Here is an 18,569-nt window from a genome sequence, read left to right on the forward strand (position 1 = left end):
ATCAATAAAAGTGTGTGTTTTTCAAACTGGTCTCTTAAATTCCTGCTTTCCATCTTCTGGCTAAATTTGAAGCTGGTACTTGATATATTAAGCACAAGGTTTAATTGCCTCCCTTAGATCTGTAGCCCTGATTGGATCCCCACAATTTGCCTATTAGTACAGTATGTATATATTTAACCCTTTCCCCAAGGAACCTTGTGCTGTAGGTTGGATGGCGAGAGAGTGAGTGTCCTGGTGTTGCCCAAGGAGTGCCATGGAGCAGGAGGGATTTGAACCCTGCTCTCCCCATCCCTAGCCCAACACTCTGACCACTACCCTATACTTGATTAAAGACCCTAAACAGTCACAGGTGGGTCACCCTGGTGATTGTCTCAGGCAAAGATGTTGTGGAATTGGTGGGAGGGTCTTGGGTGCTCTCACCCTTAATGTTCCTGTTTCTCTCTCTCTGCTCCCTCCTTGCCCTCCATTAGGTGGGGCCTTAGGATGCTGAGAGGCAGTTCACCCCACTTCTCAAGGAGCAGAATGTTTTAAACCTCCCCTCCCTCTTCCACGATTCTGATGGAAGTGCCCCCCCCCCAGCTTCAGTCATCACGGGAATCATGGGGAGGGAAGATTCAACCAGCTGAGGTAGGATCACTCAGTAAGGGAAAAGAGGGGGGGGCAGGGAGGAGGGGGGAAAGAAAAGCATGAAGCATCTCTGATTCTACCCTCTGCTGTTAGATTACTCCAAGAGAATCCAGCTGTTGATGGGAGAAAGGTGGCCCACTCCTCTTCTCATTGCCACAGTTTATTCAAGTCTATAGCACTGGGTGTTGTCAGGGCACAAGCACAGCATGAGAGCATACCAAACCTCAGCCAGGGGGAGCATCATGACTTAACAGAGCAGCCCATCCAAATCGCTCTGCCAGTCGGGAGCCCAAGTCAGGCCAGATACCATCATATGATGGCTTCACCCATGGAGCAATTTGCCCCTCTTGCCCCTCCTCTCTTCCCTTTTGGTGCAGTTTCTGCTAGCATGAGCAGCAGGACTGCAAATCCAGTGGTGGCCCTGCCATTTCATTCAGCTCTGAAGCTCCCTTTGGATTGCAGTGTGGAGAAGGGACACAGGCCACATGCATAGCCTCTGGAGTGATGTCAGAGAAGGTGAATGCATCCTTCCATCAATATGATGGCATTTCTATCATCAAACAACTTCAAAACAGGGAATTAAGGGTGGGCAGAGCATTATAGAAGTATAGCTTGCATAGCTTGCATACAATTCTGAAGAACTGTAAAAGAAGCAGCAATGTGACCTGCCCTTTTTTTAGTGGAACTGAGAGCATTTCATGCCAGCTGGGGTGAAAGGCAGGGGTCAGACCACTTCCCAGTGGTGGGCTGGGCCCTAAATGGCCGTGGCATGGATCAGATGGACATCACACCTTTTCCTTTGCAGCCCCCCTTTCCCTGCTGGGGAGCCCTTCTTCAGCTCCCCCTCCCCAGCACCTCTGATTATGACTGTCCCTACCGCTCATCTGATTACTGGAAGGGAATGTTGTGGGCTGCGTAAGAAGAGGCAGTGGTCCAGAAGCAGCCAAGGGGGGTCAGATTGCAAACTTCTGGAAAAGAGATAGAAAAGGGGCATATGTCCTGGAGGCTGTGACCAGCGAGTGTGTGCATTGCGTGGAAAATCTACCAAATACAGGCCAGATATGCACATCCCCTGGAACCTCTTGGGACATTATGCATGCTGACTAGGAAACATGCACAATTCCCTCTTCATGGCTGCATTGGGTGCACATTCTCCGTGAGGTGTGGTGAATGTGCACAATGGCCGCTAGTTACACATATTAACTAGCAATCCCCATAACAGATATCATCCATCCTAGGATTCTTAGGACTAATTAAATTTAGTACTTAATTATTCAATGTGTTTTGTTTTAATCTGTTGTGCTTATGAAGAAAGTCCCCCCCTCTATTTTGTTTGTTTTTATTACTGCCTTAGGTGGTCCAAGGCATACAATAATGATCAGTGCAGTCATCATGTGATGTTCAAATCCTCTGTGAACCATCTCTTTGCCTTCTGGGGCTACACTGGCACACATCCCCAGCCTTTCCCCTGGATTTGGGTGCATCTTTGTATTCAAGATGGTGGTGGAAGTGGCCTAGGTCACGATCTCTTTTTTATATTTCTTTTATTAAGTTTTTTTGGGGAAACTATACATATAAAACATAGCAATTTCAAACATTAGAATACAGAGTTCTTTCGAACCCTTAGACCTCCCTCCCTCCCTCCATGGGTTCCATATTTAAGATTACATTTACTGCATCTTTTACCCTTATCTAGCTACCATAAAACAATTCCACATTAGCAGTGTCTTTACATCCCTGCCAAAGATTTTAGTTGTTTACAGTGGTCTTTTAAGTAAATTACAAATTGAATGAATATCTGAATACAAGTCTAATAAATAAAACAAATAACTGGAATCATAGGATTATAGAGTTGGTAGGGACCCCAAGGTTCATCTAGTCCAATCCCTACAATGCACATGCATGTTTACTCTGGAGTAAGCTCAAGAGGTATGGTTAGGTTAAGGTGGCTGTGGGCCCTGGTGAAGTTCTCGTAATAAGGCTACCACTTCCCTGCAAAAGGAATACAGTACATGAAATAAGACTCAGTCTAACCCACCTCATAAGGCTGTTGTAAAGATACAGAAGGCATAAAAGCTCTGCTTGTATTATGGGCATACAATTGTGATTCTTTTAGCCAAGTGTATCATATATCTTATCTTCAGATGTTGACTGTTAGCAGTTATGTGCTTGCTTCTGAACTAGTTGAAACAAGATGGAGCTGGTAGACCCCCACAAACCTGGGCCAGAGGTGAGATAATTCTCTGATTCAGCCTCTTTTTTTGCTTTTGCTGGCAGAGAACTGTTCAGAAGAGAAGGAGCCATCTGCAAAGGCTTCCCAGTTTTTGGAGTCATTCAATGGCCCATATGTAAAGATTTACCGGTATGTTGGGACTTGCATCCTAACCTACTGCTTCTCATTGGAAGTCTCAAATAGGTCACCCTTGATGCCCTGCCAAAGGCAAGCCATCAGTGCCTGTGAGGTGCCTCAATCACCATGGCAACATGAGAAAGGGCCTTTTCTGCAGTGTCTCCCTGCTTCTGGAATGCTGTCCCAAGGGAGGCTCCCCTGGAACCATAATTCTAGTTACAGGTAGGTAGCCATGTTGGTCTGACGTAGGTGAAACAAAATAAAAAATTCATTCCAGTAGCACCTTAGAGACCAACTAAGTTTGTCATTGGTAAGAGCTTTCATGTGCATGCACACTTCTTCAGATACCTTGTCTCTGAAGAAGTGTGCATGCACACAAAAGCTCATACCAATGACAAACTTAGTTAGTATCTAAGGTGCTACTACCGGTAGAAGGAATTTGTCTGGAACCATAATTTATCTATATCTATATCTATATCTATCTTTAGGCCCCCAGCAAAAACATTCTTCCATAACCAGGCCTTTTAGAAATGGGCAGGATATTTTAATGTATGGGCATAGCCTGGGGGGGCAGGGGGGCAGCTGCCCCCTGCCTACCTTCCCAACATAAAGCCTGCCCCTCACATTAATCCTGGCTATGCCCAGGATTTATGGTTTAACGTATTTCTTTTTCCTCTTGGTTTTGATGTCTCTTTGGTGGGGTTGTCTATCTGTTTGTTTGGTTTTAAATTGCTTTGGAATACCCTGGGCAAATCCTAAGAAATTCAATAATAATAATAATAATAATAATAATAATAATAATAATAATAATAATTTCCCAAGCTGGCATGGGGGGTGTCAGCATTATTCTGCTTACAGCACTAGAGCTCCTTTGGAACAGATGGGGAAAGTGGCAACCTTGTGGATCTCAGAGATCAGGAGTGGATAACGGGCCTTCCTCTTGTCAATGAAGTACATCCCCCATAAGCCCTGACCACTGATAATGCATCATAGATAGGATGTGGCATCATAGAGTCCCCTGTTTGCAACTATCTAGCAATCATGCATTTGTGATTTGGCTGCAGATTCTCCCACAAAACCCTTCTCAGGAAAACATTACATTGCATACCCAATTTTATTAAACTACCCAGAGTCCCATCTTGATTCAAAGGTTCTGGAAACTGTCTCTTGGTAGAAGTTTCATGAGAATATAAAGTCATTTTCTTGGTATGCCAATAGGTCAATTCAACAAGTCTATTCTGGATTGGCTCTTGTACCAAGTGGTACTTTATTCTGATATGTTCAGTTATCAAGTGGAACTTCTCACTGTGTGTTCACTTCAAACAGCTCTTGTTGTCTGCCGCCAGTTAAAATGGCTTCTCTCAAACCAACCCAAAGTCCTAAGTCAGTTGATCAAGACAAGCAAGCTCTCTGCACGCCCCTATAGCAGCTATATGTTTAGTTTCTGTGGAAGAAAGAGCTACACAATTTTGTTTATAACTGCCCCAGGAAATGGGGCCATTTCCATACCTAAAAACATAACCACTGTTGACTTACAGTCTTCAGTGTCCCCAGCCCAATCAGCATAATCAGTTCAGGATTGCTGTCTGCTGGCAACTTAAGCTTACACTTCATAGTTCTTTCAGATATCTGGCAACTCATTTGACACCTGTCCCGTCCTTTGCAGTGGGAACATTCATTTTCCTTCTAAGGATTCCCACTGCATCTATGATATCTGGTCATGTAGTCTTGAAGAACCCACCCACCCCTACCCATCCAAGGCTAAGGACTTACCCAAAGCCTAAACCACCTAAATTGTGGTGATTTCTATGAGGTAGGCAAAACCCTCAGGCCATAGCCAATTCGCCTGATAGGTAAATTCCTACCTGACCCCGAATACGGCGACCACTACTACCATAGCAAGGCCAATCAATAAGTGAAATGCAGAGCTGATGGAGTCGGTGGGTGGATTGATGCAGTGAGGAGATCTGGGTGCAGGGGGCTGGGGTACCCCCCCCCGGTGCTCAGCCCTCTGAGCCAATCTGCCATTGACCAATTGAGCAGGCTGGCACAGAGCTGAAACTCACACCCCAGCTGGGATTAACTCCCCAATGCCCAGCTCTCCTGTGTTCTGCGGGAGGGAGGCACTGGCCATCCTGCAATTCCACTGCACCCCAAAAGGGGGTGAGTGGACTTATCAAGTACTGTACAAAGGTTTCCCTCTTGCTGACTTGTACTGGTTGTTGACAGGCAATAAATAGTTCAGATTCAACTTGATTCTTAAGATTAGAAAATCAGTGGCCATAAGTCTGGTGATAGGATGGTTTAAGACTGTCAAGTGACCTTCTGCTTCTGTCTTAGAAGGAATGATCCATCTTTCTCCCTTTCAGTTTGGTTCCCTAGATATTATGAGATGGGAAAAAGAACTTTTAAAAAGAACTGGGGGGGGGAGATTTAATTGAAGCTTTTTCATAATGCAATAAAATAAAACAACCTAATCTAAACAAAAACAAAGAGAAAAGACAATACCAAAGGAAGAACAAAAGAAAAATGGAAGAAAAAGTAAAGGAAAATAAGAGAAGAGAATTTTTTTAAAGGACTTGATTCTCTGTATGTAAGTTACATACAAAAATTATTCAGAATATTCACCCTAGAACAGTGATGGGCAACCTTTTGAGCTTGGTGTGTCAAAATTCGCCAAAAAACCGAGCATAGCTCCGGTGGTGTGTCATTTCGAGAAAACCATAATGTCACAATATTTATAGTTTAAATAACAAAAATGTATAACTGTAATATATAACTGTATTTAATAAACCAAAAACTAATTATTTAATCAAACCAAACCAAACCAAACCAAAAAACCCTTATTTATCACAAAGTGCCCAGAGTTGTTGAGCTTTTTGGGGGAGCTGCTGACCAAAGTTTTGGAGTTTTGGGGGGCACGCAAAAATTACTTTGCTTTTTTGGGGGGGCGCCCAAAAGCTGCTGCGCTTTTTGGGGGGGAAGAGAACAGAAATAAATGACAAATAATACCTTTGCTGGAACTAACACACAGCACTGACATAGTCTGCCAAAGCGCCAAAAAAGCAGCACAGAAAGGGTTAAAAAATGAACCTGTTGCACCCAATCAGAAGCAGCCACTGACTCGGCAAATTGAAAAAAAGACCAATCGCTGAACACAATCTCTGGCTACCAGGAACAACAACAACAACAACAACAAAAAGGATCTGGGTTTTAACAGCGGAGACAAGCTGTAGCGTGAGGAGGAGCAGGAGAACAAATGGGGGAAAACAACAACAACAACAACAGCGTGATGCGCGTGCCAGCAGTGAGGGCTCTGCGTGTCACATCTGACATGCGTGTCGTAGGCATAGCTGCCAAGTTTTCCCTTTTCTCACGAGGAAGCCTATTCAGCATAAGGGAAAATCCCTTAAAAAGGGGGATAACTTGGCAGCTATGGTCATAGGTTCGCCATCACTGCCCTAGAATAACACCCAACTGATCTACTTTCTGTTAGGCAATATTGTCCCTTATTCAAAACCAAACAGATTAATCATTTTCCTTTCTACATAAAAAGGCTAAAAGGGTGTTCTCTAATTAGGATTATTAATGCATGTCGGCAATAGTTTTTCCTCTAATCAAACATAGCAACATTGTCTGCAATGACTTCAATAATCATTTCTCCATATTAATCAATAACAAGCCTTCCCATCTTTGTCCACATGAGTCTCTCTGCTGTGATCATTCCATGCCCTAAGAGCATGTTTCAGTCCATATAACCCCTTCTGAAGCTTACATACTAAAGAGGCTTCACTGGGTTTAACAAAACCCTTGGACTGTTCCATGTAGATCTCCTCCTCTGAGATCTCCTCATGCAAAAATGTAGTAGTCTTAATGTCAATGTGCCTCACTTCCATTTGTTTTGAGATTGCTGTGCTTAAAGTGTTCTGTTTGTTGTGTATCTGACTACAGGAGCAAAGGTTTCCTCACAGTCTTCTCCATGCTTTTGCAAGTAGCCATTTGTGACTCTTGCTTTGAAGCATTGAACTTCCCTTCTACACCTTGTTGTTGTTGTTTAGTCGTTTAGTCGTGTCCGACTCTTCGTGACCCCATGGACCATAGCACGCCAGGCACTCCTGTCCTGCACCGCCTCCCGCAGCCTGGTCAAACCCATGTTCGTAGCTTCGAGAACACTGTCCAACCACCTTGTCCTCTGACGTCCCCTTCTCCTAGTGCCCTCAATCTTTCCCAACATCAGGGTCTTTTCCAAGGATTCTTCTCTTCTCATGAGGTGGCCAAAGTATTGGAGCCTCAGCTTCACGATCTGTCCTTCCAGGGAGCACTCAGGGCTGATTTCCTTAAGAATGGATAGGTTTGATCTTCTTGCAGTCCATGGGACTCTCAAGAGTCTCCTCCAGCACCATAATTCAAAAGCATCAATTCTTCGGCGATCAGCCTTCTTTATGGTCCAGCTCTCACTTCCATACATCACTACTGGGAAAACCATAGCTTTAACTATACGTACCTTTGTCTGCAAGGTGATGTCTCTGCTTTTTAAGATGCTGTCTAGGTTTGTCATTGCTTTCCTCCCAAGAAGCAGGCGTCTTTTAATTTCGTGACTGCTGTCACCATCTGCAGTGATCAAGGAGCCCAAGAAGGTAAAATCTCTCACTGCCTCCATTTCTTCCCCTTCTATTTGCCAGGAGGTGATGGGACCAGTGGCCATGATCTTGGTTTTTTTGATGTTGAGCTTCAGACCATATTTTGCGCTCTCCTCTTTCACCCTCATTAAAAGGTTCTTTAATTCCTCCTCGCTTTCTGCCATCAAGGTTGTGTCATCTGCATATCTGAGGTTGTTGATATTTCTTCCGGCAATCTTAATTCCGGCTTGGGATTCATCTAGTCCAGCCTTTCGCATGATGAATTCTGCATATAAGTTAAATAAGCAGGGAGACAATATACAACCTTGTCGTACTCCTTTCCCAATTTTGAACCACTCAGTTGTTCCATATCCAGTTCTAACTGTAGCTTCTTGTCCCACATAGAGATTTCTCAGGAGACAGATGAGGTGATCAGGCACTCCCATTTCTTTAAGAACTTGCCATAGTTTGCTGTGGTCGACACAGTCAAAGGCTTTTGCATAGTCAATGAAGCAGAAGTAGACGTTTTTCTGGAACTCTCTAGCTTTCTCCATAATCCAGCGCATGTTTGCTATTTGGTCTCTGGTTCCTCTGCCCTTTCGAAATCCAGCTTGCACTTCTGGGAGTTCTCGGTCCACATACTGCCTAAGCCTGCCTTGTAGAATTTTAAGCATAACCTTGCTAGCGTGTGAAATGAGCGCAATTGTGCGGTAGTTGGAGCATTCTTTGGCACTGCCCTTCTTTGGAATTGGGATGTAGACTGATCTTCTCCAATCCTCTGGCCATTGCTGAGTTTTCCAAACTTGCTGGCATATTGGGTGTAGCACCTTAACAGCATCATCTTTTAAAAATTTTAATAGTTCAACTGGAATATCATCACTTCCACTGGCCTTGTTATTAGCAGTGCTTTCTAAGGCCCATTTGACTTCACTCTCCAAGATGTCTGGCTCACGGTCAGCAACCACACTACCTGGGGTGTACGAAACCTCCATGTCTTTCTGGTATAATTCCTCTGTGTATTCTTGCCACCTCTTCTTGATGTCTTCTGCTTCTGTTAGGTCCTTACCACTTTTGTCCTTGATTATGGTAATCTTTGTACGAAATGTTCCTTTCATATCTCCAAATTTCTTGAACAGATCTCTGGTTTTCCCCATTCTATTGTTTTCCTCTATTTCTTTGCATTGCTCATTTAAGAAGACCCTCTTGTCTCTCCTTGCTGTTTTTTGGAAATCTGCATTCAGTTTCCTGTATCTTTCCCTATCTCCCTTGCATTTTGCTTGCCTCCTCTCCTCCGCTATTTGTAAGGCCTCGTTGGACAGCCATTTTGCTTTCTTGCATTTCCTTTTCCTTGGGATGGTTTTCGTTGCTGCCTCCTGTATAATGTTACGAGCCTCCATCCATAGTTCTTCAGGCACTCTGTCCACCAAATCTAAATCCTTAAACCTGTTCCTCACTTCCACTGTGTATTCATAAGGGATTTGATTTAGATTGTATCTTACTGGCCCAGTGGTTTTTCCTACTTTCTTCAGTTTAAGCTGGAATTTTGCTATAAGAAGCTGATGATCTGAGTTACAGTCAGCTCCAGGTCTTGTTTTTGCTGATTGTATAGAGCTTCTCCATCTTTGGCTGCAGAGAATATAATCAATCTGATTTCGATGCTGCCCATTTGGTGATATCCATGTGTAGAGTCGTCTCTTGTGTTGTTGGAAGAGAGTGTTTGTGATGACCAGCTTGTTCTCTTGACAGAACTCTATTAGCCTTTGCCCTGCTTCATTTTGAACTCCAAGGCCAAACTTGCCAGTTGTTCCTTTTATCTCTTGATTCCCTACTTTAGCATTCCAATCCCCTGTAATGAGAAGAACATCCTTCTTTGGTGTCATTTCTAGAAGGTGTTGTAGGTCTTCATAGAATTGGTCAATTTCACTTTCTTCAGCTCCGGTAGTTGGTGCATAAACTTGGATTACTGTGATGTTAAAAGGTCTGCCTTGGATTCGTATCGAGATCATTCTGTCATTTTTGAGATTGCATCCCATTACAGCTTTTGCCACTCTTTTGTTGACTATGAGGGCCACTCCATTTCTACTACAGGATTCTTGCCCACAGTAGTAGATATGATAGTCACCCGAACTGAATTCGCCCATTCCCTTCCATTTTAGTTCACTGATGCCCAGGATGTCGATATTTATTCTTGTCATCTCATTTTTGACCACATCCAGCTTACCTCCATTCATGGTTCTTACATTCCAAATTCCTATGCAATATTTTTCTTTACAGCATCGGACTTTCCTTTCGCTTCCAGGCATATCCGCAACTGAGCGTCCTTTCGGCTTTGGCCCAGCCGCTTCATCAGCTCTGAATCTACTTGTACTTGTCCTCCGCTCTTCCTCAGTAGCATGTTGGACGCCTTCCGACCTGAGGGGCTCATCTTCCAGCGTCATAACTTTTATATGCCTGTTGTCTTTGTCCATGGAGTTTTCTTGGCAGGGATACTGGAGTGGCTTGCCAGTTCCTTCTCCAGGTGGATCACGTTTAGTCAAAACTCTCCACTATGACCTGTCCATCTTGGGTGGCCCTGCATGGCATAGCTCATAGCTTCTCTGAGTTATTCAAGCCCCTTCGCCACGACAAGGCATTGATCCATGAAGGGGATTGTTTTACTTGTTTTACTTTAAAAAACCAATTTTCTGCCTATCACCCTCTTCCCAGGAAGTCGGTCAGTAAAGATCCAGGTTTTTCTCTGGTGCATTGCATCTATTTCTTCCTGCTCAGCATCCTTTGATGGCTACGCTTCAGTGGCTGACATCTGCTCTCTCTTTCCAGGTAGAAAGCTCTAGGGATTGTGCAGATCTTGCGGTCTAGGAGAATCTTGGTGGCTGCCCAAATAAATTTGTGAACATCATTTGGCTCCTCCATGATAATATGACAGCAACAATCGCAGATAACAATGGCTCTCAAAGTGAACCATTCACAGTGAGATCAGGTGTTAAACAGGGTTGTGCTGTCACCACAACTCTATTCATTATTTTCATTGCCATGATACTACACTTTGTTGAAGGGAAACTCCCCACTGGAGTAGAAATCATATATCAAGCAGATGGAAAGCTCTTTAATCTGAGCAGGCTGAAAGTGAAGAGTAAGGTTACCTTAACTTCTGCCATAGAGCTTCAGTATGCTGATGACAACGTAGTGTGTGCACGCCCAGAGGATGACCTCCAAACCATCCTAAATATCTTTGCAGAAGCTTACAAAAAGCTTGGCCTATCACTCAACATTCCAAAAATGAAAGTGCTACACCAACAAGTACAAAATAACCCCTCTGCAGTGTCAGAAATCCAACTCAATGGTTTAACATTGGAAAATGTTTATCACTTCTCCTACCTGGGCAGTTATCTTTCCACAAGGGCCAACATTGATGCCGAAATCCAGCTTCGCCTGAGCTCTGTGAGTGCGTCTTTCTCCTGATTGAAGTGCAAAGTGAGGACTGGGACATTCTCAGGGAAACCAAAATGCTTGTTTAGAAAGCTATTGTACTACCAACCTTACTGTATGTTTGCGAAATGTGGACCACTTATAAATGCCATCTCCAACTCCTAAAAAGATTCCATAAACGGTGTCTCCGAAAATTTTTACACATCACTTGGGAAGACAGGTGAAAATTTTTACACATCACTTGGGAAGAAGCAAAGATCACCAGTGTTGAAGCAATGATTCTTCAACATCAACTTTGTTGGACTGGTCATGTTGTGCAGATGCCTGATTATCATCTTCCAAAGCAACTACGGTACTCTATTCCAAACTTAAAAATGGAAAGCGTAATGCTTGTGGTCAACAAAAGAGGTTTAAAGACTGTCTCAAGGCAAATTTTTAAAAATAGAGTATAAACACCAACAATTGGGAAACACTTGCCTGTGAGTGCGCCAATTGGAGAACAGCCTTTACCAAAGGTGTCATGGGCTCTGAAGACACTCAAACATGTGGATCCAGAATTGGCCTCCACAGTCACTTACGGACTCATTGTTAAAACTGTGTTTATGGAAGACAATCTTACTCGGCTATGAGTGATAGAAGAAGAAGAAGAAGAAGAAGAAGAAGAAGAAGAAGAAGAAGAAGAAGAAGAAGAAGAAGAAGAAGCTGGGAGCCTGACCCTCTGCTTCTACTTCCTCTTCATGGCTCCGTCTGGATGCTGTGCAGTAGGAAACAGATCTGGACTGACATACAGTGGTACCTCGGTTTATGAACTTAATCCATTCCAGAAGTCCGTTCTTAAACCAAAACAGTTCTTAGATCGAGATGTGCTTTCCCTAATGAGGCTTCCTGCCGCCAGTGCCCTTCCACCGTTCGGATTCCATTCTTAGACCAAGGTAAAGGTCTCAAACCGGGACACTATTCCCAGTTTTGCAGAGTTTGTAAACCAAATTGCTCTTAAACCAGACTGTTCTTAAACCGAGATACCTCTGTATACCTGTTTTGGGAAGCACCCAAGAGCTTGTGATTCTTCCTCTTATCAGCTTTGCACCATTCATCAAAATGAACTACATGTCTTACTTACTCTGATCTCTCCCATCTTTAAGTCTAAAATTCTGTATCCTTTGCCTCCAGAAGCATATCCTCCCACAATTCCTAGTTCTGCTCTGGAGTCTGGTTTTTGCCCAAGGGAGGGGGGGGTGTCACATATGTTCTTGCATGCTGAAGTTCAAAAGGTGAGTGTTATGGGAATGTTGTGGGTAGCAGGAGAGGATATATTTATTAATTTTATCCTTCCCAGCTCATGCTAGCAAGTTTCTTCATATACCCTGTTTCTCATATTTTAAGACATACCCATAAAATAAGCCATAGCAGGATTTTTAAGCATTCAAGTAATTTAAGCCATACCCCGAAAATAAGCCATAGTGATAGGCGCAGCAGCAGGAGGAGGAGGAGGGGGGGAAATAAGACACCCCCTGAAAATAAGCCATAGTTCGTTTTTTTGAGGAAAAATAAATATAAGATGGTGTCTTATTTTTGGAGAAACACGGTAGCAGAGTGCATTCCCCTATTACACAGCAGGAAGCTGGTTGCAGACTCATTAGAATCTCTTAAGTTCTATTATTCCTGGTAAGATTGCTTGAATCCCTCCTAAAAGAATAAAGACACAACAGTCTTATTCGTAAGTAACAAAAAGAAGTTTACTCACAATCAGACAGAGCACAATGTGATCCCTGAAGGCAGGCTTAAGGCTTGCGGTTACAAATAAGTACAATTAGGTTTACCCCATTTGGGAGATAACCCAGGGACTTCTGGCTGAGAGCCAGCAGTGCAGTCCAGGTGAAGCAGGAAGCAGGCAGGACGAAAAAGAAACAGAGGAAGAAGGGAGGTGGCTACGTGACATGGCCTTTTACCAGGTCTGGAAAGGTCACACCCACCTATTTCATCACATGCAAAAGAAGAATGCTCCAGCCCGGTGTAACAGGAAGTTCAAGTGGCTGGACCAACATCCCCTGCATGTCCACTCTAGCAAAACAGGTAATGTTGTACTTAACTGCACCAGTGAGTTACATCGCACAAGTGTGTAGCTCCCTTAGTAGGCAGTATGTTTGCAGGTACACTGCAGTGGAAACAGTGTCTCTCCACATGTGTTTGGGGAGATTTGTATCACTTACCAAAAACTTTCTATCTGAGTTCTGTTGCAGGGTGTAGGGTGCCCTCCTCAGCTGTGTAATGCCTTCCTCTTCCAAGAGGTTTCTCATGTGGTGTGAAGTGTACTCACCACCATTGTTGCTCATGAAAATTTTGGGTTTCTTCTTGAACTTGTTGTTCACCATGGTGAGGTATTTTCTGAACATCTCCATGGTTTCACATCTCTCCTTAAGAATATATGCAACATTTTATCTTGAGGAAAGCATCTAAGAAAATTAAAAGTAAAGGTAATTAAAAGTAAAGGTAATAATTGCGCGCTCATCTCGCATTATTGGCCGAGGGAGCCGGCGTATAGCTTCTGGGTCATGTGGCCAGCATGGTTCTGGTGAACCAGAGCAGCACAAGGAAACACCGTTTACCTTCCCGCTGTAGCGGTTCCTATTTATCTACTTGCATTTTGACGTGCTTTCGAACTGCTAGGTTGGCAGGAGCTGGGACCGAGCAACGGGAGCTCACCACATCACAGGGATTCAAACCGCTGACTTTCTGATCAGCAAGCCCTAGGCTCTGTAGTTTAACCCACAGCGCCACCTGGGTCCCTCTAAGAAAATTAGGTGGTGCTTAATTTTCCATTGTGAGGGAACATTAAGTGGAAAACATATTTTAGTGTGTGATCCACATCAAGTACTGTAGTACTTTGCTCTGTGCATGGAGGAAAAGAAGGTTTTACCTTTTCCCAGTAGTAATGTAGTTCACACACTTTTTGGTTATGGACACATCCTGAGTTACCTTTACTCTTCTTTCAAGTTCCTTGTGCAGTACTGTCTAGCCATAATGGCTTTGATGTCTCAGTGGCCAGGTTTTCTGTGCCAAAGTTCCACATTTGTGTCACCCTTCTGGAGGGATTGGGTCACACATTAACTCTGGGGTTCTGAAAAATCAGTATCATATACACCATTAGCATACAATCCCCATCTCAAATTGGTCTAGAGAAAACCAAGCCAACCATGCTTGTTCTCTGACAACAGAACCAAGATGAACACTCATCCTGAAGTGTGAAAGGGAGGAAGTTGTAAGTGGGTTGCAAGTTAATACTGTGTCCGGCTAAACTTTAAAGGACAAAGAAATCAGCATACAGGTCAAACATGCAGGAATAGCCTAGGAACCTGGAGGTCCTTTATCTATTATAACCCAATGTTAAGCCCCTTACCCAAGATGAGCCCCTCAGGTCGGAAGGCATCCACCATCTGATCACTGCAGATGGTGACAGCAGTCATGAAATTAAAAGACGCCTGCTGCAATGACAAACCTAAACAGCATCTTAAAAAGCAGAGACATCAGGGGCAAACTTTTTCAGCAGGGGGCCGGTCCACTGTCCCTCAGACCTTGTGGGTAGCCAGACTATATTTTGAAAGAAAAAAAATATGAACGAATTCCTATGCCCCACAAATAACCCAGAGATGCATTTTAAATAAAAGGGCACACACTGCTCATGTAAAAACATGCTGATTCCCGGACCACCCACAGGCAGGATTTAGAAGGCGATTGAGCTGCATACGGCCCCCGGCCTTAGTTTGGGGACCCCTGGCATAGAAGCAAAGAATTGCAGAGTCAGAAGGGAACCCAATGGCCATCTAGTCCAACCCCCTACAATGTAGGAATTTTTTTGCCCAACATGGGGCTTGAACCCATCAGTGGCAGAGCTAGCCTCTCTGGCACCCATAGCAGCACACATGCCGTGCAGCTGGGGTGGGTGGGGCAAGTTGCCCAGGGGGGTGATCGGCATGGCGATCGGCACTCAGGGAGGCAATAGGGGCAACAATCAGCGCCCATTGGGGGTGAGCAGCACAGCAATTGGTGCCCAGGGGGGTGATTGGTGTAGCAATCGGTGCCCCTTGTGGGCGATCGATGTCCAGGGAGCGGCGCGGCGCGGCGATCGGCGTCCAGGGGAGTGATCGGCACCCACGGGGGCAGCATGGCAATCTGCCCAGCGGGGATTTTGTCATCCCCCTCAGGGATGACACCCGGGACAGACTGCCCCCTCTGCCCCTGCAACCCATGATCCTGAGATTAAGAGACAGTGAGGCTAACCAAGGTTGATTGTGATCAATTGCAGAGCCCCACACTTTCAAGTGGGAGGCAAGGACTGCAGAAAGTGGCAGTAATGTGCTTCCTTTCAAGTGGGAGGCAAGGACTGCAGAAGTGGGAGGCAAGGACTGCAGAAAGTGTGGGATGGAACACTGGGGCAGACAAGTCACAACAGTTCCTAGAGTGTCCACTAACAGGAACTCACCTGGAGGGACACCTGACTACAGGTCAGTTCCTGTTCCCTCAGACATGCAAATGAGTTGGATTAGACAAAAGCCCTCGCCTGCAATCACTCTCTCTCTTAGCTACTTCCTCCTTCGATGGGAACACATCTCAAGAGAATCTCTAGTTAGCATGGTTCTCACTCTAGGCCTGCAGCCAAGAGTGAGACCAAATGGAGTCTTACTTTACTAAGTAGTCTCTAGATGTATATATACTTGTAACTTTTCTAAGCAAGCCTGCCTTTCTGAGATTATGCTGTAACTCAGGATGAAACTGTAAGTAAACTCTATCTTATTTTATAAACACTGTGTTGTGTATTTCTTTTAAGAGGGACAAAGGGGACCTTTGCCAGGAAGTGTAATATTGAACTATAAAGTGTAATATTGTTATAGAGATTCTAGCGAATCTAACGCACATGCTTTGCTGCGCACAAAAGGGGAATGTCACTCTGCTGATATTGGAAGCTTGCTAACACAAGCTTGGATAGGATCTATCTAATAATATATCCTAATCCACATCCCTAACATTCCCATAAAGGGTTATTACGGCCCAGGACTGCGTATTTTTGTGTATTTTTGAAGGATTGCTTTGGATTGTGATTTTGAACTGAGTAGGATTTTTTCAGTTAGAACTTCCTGGTGAGCACATGGTCTATTGTTCTCCAGTGTGCCTAGGGGATTAGCTACCCCTCCCCTCCCTCAGAGTTTACAGCACTGAGAACTCAGAGGCAGTGAAGATTATTTTGCATTTTGAGATATTTTTAGAGATTTTGATTTTGGAATTTTTGGCAAATTTTTGAATTTTGAGAAATTTTTAGAATTTTGAGATTCCAAGATGGCTTTTGCAGATTTTGATAGTGGAGTTAAGCCAGGATTCATGGCTCTAGATGATGACAATTATGTATTTTGGAAACAACGCCTGATAGCATTTTTAGATGCAAGGAATGTTTTGGATGCCATTGAAAAACCTATGCCTACTGGCACAACAGCAGAGGATTTAGCTAAGATAGCAAGTTGGAAACGCATGAACAGCGAGGCCAGATACATAATTTTGAGTGGACTTCGCAACAGGCATCTAACATCAGTTAATAGCAAAGATGATGCAGCTAAAATCTTAAAAGATATTGAGCGCAGGTATGGAGCATCTACTAAGAACTCCTACAGGAATTTGATGAGCAAATTAACTGCGCTGAGGATGAATTCAAGAGAAGAATTCACTGACCATATCAGCAAATTTAGTGAAATTGTTCAGAGGATTGATCTTACTACTAAAGCCCTTGATGAAGAAACAAAGGTTTCATTTTTGATAGCATCTCTAGGACCAAGCTTCAGTTCATTCAAGAGTTGCATGGATCACAAAAAGGACCTGACTTTTGAAGAACTGATTGATCATTTGAGAGAGGAATGCAGAGATTACCTTGATTCTTCAGAAAGGAATACAGGGAGAAAGGACACTAATTATGCTTCCAAGCATTTTCAAAGGTCCAGACAAACGCCAAAGGAAATAATTTGCTTTAACTGCAATTTAAAAGGGCACATGGCGAAGGAATGCCGGGCACCTAGGAATAAATCCCGCCCCTTTCCACCAAAAGGCGAAAAGAAGGGGGGTCGTGGGCGTGCAATGATATTGCAAGAAAGAAATGTAGCTTTCCAGAGCTGTGAAGGAAAGCGCAATAAGTGGCTTCTGGACAGTGCAGCAAGCAGCCACTTCTGTTATAAAAGGGAATATTTCAATGAAATAGACACTAATAAACAGTCTGAAATTGAAATTGCTGATGGAAATGTTATAAAGTCAATAGGTGCAGGATCTTTGAACTTGAATTTCAAAGTGAACAATGAGTCTTTTGATACTACAGTGAGTAATGTTAAGTATGCACCAAAGATGAACTGTAATCTAATAAGTGTGTCTAGCTTGGACAAGAAAGGTTTTGAAATTATATTTAAAAATGGACAATGCAATGTGATAAAAGATGGTGAAGTGTTTATTCAAGCCAAACTAATCAATGATGTGTATGAGATTGATATTTCAGAGAATGAGTCTGCAAGGGTTGCACAACCCAGCAGAAAGGATCAACCAGATCTGGAACTCTGGCACAAAAGGCTTGGACACAGGGATACCAACCTTATCCTGAAAATGCAGAAGGAAAATCTGGTAAAAGGTCTACAGGTAAAGAATTGCAGTACACCAATGCCAAACTGTACAACTTGCATAACTGAAAAGGCAGTCAAGCCTTCCTTCCCACGTTGTACAGAGAAGAGAAGCACAAAAGTCATGGACACTGTTCATACTGACCTATGTGGTCCGCTGAATGTACCTTCCCTAGGAAACAATAAGTACATTCTGATATTTATAGATGACTTCTCAAGATATTGTGTTGGATATTTTCTAGAGGAAAAGAATCAGACACCGGAATTGTTCAAACTGTACTTAAACATGGTGAAGAACAAATTCCAGAGAGCTCCTTCCACCTTAATTTCGGATAATGGTGGAGAGTTTTGCTCACGGCAGATGAAGGCCATCATGGCACAAGAAGGCATAGCACATGTAACTACAGTTGCTTACACGCCTCAACAGAACTCCATTGCTGAGAGAAAGTTTAGGTCTATTATGGAGATGACAAGGTGCATGTTAAAAGAGGCCAACTTGTCACAGAAGCTATGGGGTGAAGCGGCGAATACGGCGATTTATTTGCAAAACAGATTGCCTACAAAGGGTGCAGAACGCACACCATTTGAACTTTGGCACGGGAGAGTCCCAAGTCTGCAGCACATACGTGTGTTTGGAAGTGTCTGTTATTACCACGTGCCCAAAGAGCGCAGACACAAGCTTGACTCCAGAGCAAAAGCAGGTATCCTGGTTGGATATGCTCCTGGAGGAAAGGGATATAGAGTTCTAGATCCAAAGAGTGGCAGAGTAGACCCATACCATGTGGTTCATTTTGATGAACTAGGAAAGTTTGATACAAAGAACACTGTTATTGACTGTTCTAGAGAGTCACCAGATGAAGAGTTTATAAGTTTTCCTTTAGCACAAGGAACTAATATACC

This window comes from Zootoca vivipara, chromosome Z2 (assembly GCF_965207765.1).
Source record: "Zootoca vivipara chromosome Z2, rZooViv2.hap1.1, whole genome shotgun sequence".
NCBI lineage: Eukaryota > Metazoa > Chordata > Lepidosauria > Squamata > Lacertidae > Zootoca > Zootoca vivipara.